The following is a 3,011-nucleotide window of genomic DNA, read 5'->3' as shown; positions in this document are numbered from 1 at the left end:
AGGACTATTTTATGGGGCAATTTTGACACACGGAGAGAAATATTTAGTAAAAATTACGGAAATTTCAGTTCACTTACCGATTACGGAGTTGATTCGAAAAATTTAAGTGACGGTTATTTATTATTGTTATTTTTCACCGATAATTCAGATAAAAATTACGGAGCACAGAAAAAAATTCCATGACTTTAGATAAAAATTACGTGACAGAATTACGGAAAATACAGGTAATTTTTATTGAATATTTATCTCAGTGCACGGAATTTTATCATTATTATTTTTTATTATTTCATCATATTTGTATTTTATTTTTGTTTTAAGAAATTTTTAAAAAACGTAAAAATGAGAAGATAGTGAGGATAAGTCCCTAGAAAAAATTAGAATAGTCATTGATTGATTGGGGTAAAATCTGGGAGGTGGTGGAGAGACGAAATTTTTCTACACTAATTTCTAGGATATCACTGTAATTATTTGGGAGATAATCCGGTGATTAGATGGGAAAAACGGGAGGGAATTTTCATTTGAAAGTCTGGGAATTCTGGTATTCAACACCCGTAGGAGTGCCCCTGGTATATGTAATCCCCGGATTTCGAGTATTTTCAGGCTGGCTGACGTTAATTGCATCCTAAATAATAAATATTATTATCGGGGACAAATGCGATAGCGAGATACTCGGGTGATGGCCCAAAATCCGTTAAGACGTGGGATGTGGCTTCTTTCGGGGTTTAAGACCTTTTCAAACCAGGAAGTTTACCGAAAGGTTATTTATGTGAGACCTGACCAAATTGCAAGAAAGAATGAAACTGCTGACGGACTCAAAATTGTTTTTATTGTTTTCATTAAATTATTATTGCATTCGGTAATTGTAATGGAGTTTTACGACATTTTTTTTATGATAATTCATACTGTCGTGGATTGGGAAAATTTGTTATGGAAAAATTAATGAAAAATGGAGAAAAGGGGAGAAATGAAAATTTCATAACTTCATTGAACAATCGATGGAACATAAATACGGAAATTTTCAGTTTTCCCCGAAATTTTCAGTGGAAAAATCAACAATTTCCCCATTATTCGAATAAAAAAGACCTAAAATTTAATTTAAACACGATTTAAAACCCCTCACGATTCAGCTCTCAAAACATCTCCAAAACTAATCCAAAAATTTAAATTCCTCTAAATTCCCGCAATTTCTGCAACCCACGGTAAAATTCCGAGTTAATTCTCCGATTCCCCGCGGAATAACGGATACCGTTATTTTATTAACTAAATATTTGGTTAATAATATTCCCTTGGAAGACCAACAAGTGGATAGAAAAAATAATTAGAGATTTAAGTTTAATAAACGTCCGACTGACCTGCGTGTCCGGTCTACTTGCAGCGATCAAGACGGAAGGATCTATCGTATTATGTCTAGCGGTGAAATGCACCTGATGACGACGGGAGGTGCAGAGGGGGTGGTTCGCCACGGAAACTGCATTCACAAAAGGATAAACACAGTTGTATCGAAGATTCAAAGTGAAAAGCGAGATTCGACCATGTGTAACCAAATGGAACTCACGGAGAATTATCGAATAATAAGTCTTAAAATCTCCCCTATTGAGAAAGAATTTTTTTTTGTGGAAGTTGGGGGGGGGGGCTAGGGGCCTAGGTGCCCAGGGGCCCAGGGGCCCAGTGGCAGGGGTGGTAGGGGTGGCAGGGGTGGCAGGAAGAAAGGCTGGGTGGGCTGGAAACCCGCGAGATGGAAAGGAATCGTATGAAAATGCGCGTCGCCTCGGGACCGATTCATACAAGCATCTCGGTCTCCTTTTGCACCACAACTGTGTAACTGAGAAATGTTTAAAATGAAAGTTGGCGAATACCTTGTATGAACGGTGGAGAATGCCTTTTTTACAGCTCGTGTATGCGCACAAGTGAGACTATTATTGGGATCAGTCTATTGATGGAATCACGCTCACTTTCTGCTATGAGGTGTACGACGAAAGAAGCAAAAAATCCGACTGTTGGATAAAAAATTTATCAAGTTTCAAAGATTAGTTCTGGGAGATTGTAGAGAAAATGTTATGAACATCAAAAAGGTTTCAGAAGTCAATACCGATATCTTCTTATTTTTTAAAATTCTTTGCTAATTTTTGAGACACGATTTATAAAATCGATTGCAATAACTCATTAAATTGCTGAATTAAAATAAATAATTAAAAATATAGGAATTACCAGTGAAATTCTTGGGGGAAAAATCGGGAATTCCGAGGTTGTTGGGAGTGATTTAAAAAATCAACTGGGTTGGGTTTTTCGTTGAGTAAATCAAAGAGTAGATCAAAGTGTAAATCAGGGAGAGAAAATTCAGATGTAAATGGTATTGGGGTTTTGAAAAATGCCTAACAGTGGTGATTTCGTAATTCCGTGGACACGCGGTGTTCCACTCTCTGGGGGAATTGTTGTGGCAAAGGGTAGGAGATTCCATCGATATGGCTGTGGATATAATAGATTACTTGGTGGCGATGGATACCAGAGGACTAACAGTACCTTAGACAGACACGTACGGAATATTGTGCCAAGTTGTAGTAACGTAAACCGTTACTGGCCATATGGAAAGTTCGGCGGATTGTAAACGCGACGTATACGGAACAGCACGGACTATTTATACCAACAAAGTCAATGGACTCGTGATTTTTCAATAATTAGGTCTCCTGAGCATTCGTGCTAAGACCATTAGCACAAAACGTGCTAAATTATTTATAAAAAATGTTTTTTGATAAATACATTTTGATTTTCACGCGTATTAAGACACCCACGAGGGGAAAAATCCATCTAAACACCCGTTTCATTCATTTTACGAAAAAATACCAAAGAACCATTTTTGTGGGAAATTTAATTACCTATGAAAAAGTCCTTCACCATTTCCACCTCAAAACAGCCATTTTCGAGATAAATCGAGTATTAAGAAAGCATTATCGTTGGATTTATCTTTTTTTAATTTTCCAGTTGGATTGAATATTGATTGAAAATGAGGGAAC

The 3,011-nt window shown here is 36.9% G+C and overlaps 1 protein-coding gene across 2 annotated transcripts in view; it reads left to right on the top strand.

The window, feature by feature from the left end:
- The window catches only part of haf (leucine-rich repeat and fibronectin type-III domain-containing protein hattifattener), a 16,592-nt gene that overhangs the window by 3,760 nt on the left and 9,821 nt on the right, over positions 1-3,011 (top strand). The window lies entirely within an intron of this gene.

This window comes from Fopius arisanus, unplaced genomic scaffold, assembly GCF_000806365.1.
Source record: "Fopius arisanus strain USDA-PBARC FA_bdor unplaced genomic scaffold, ASM80636v1 scaffold00005, whole genome shotgun sequence".
Lineage (NCBI taxonomy): Eukaryota > Metazoa > Arthropoda > Insecta > Hymenoptera > Braconidae > Fopius > Fopius arisanus.
Note: the sequence above shows the minus strand (reverse complement) of the source record. Positions and strands in the feature narration are given on the sequence as shown.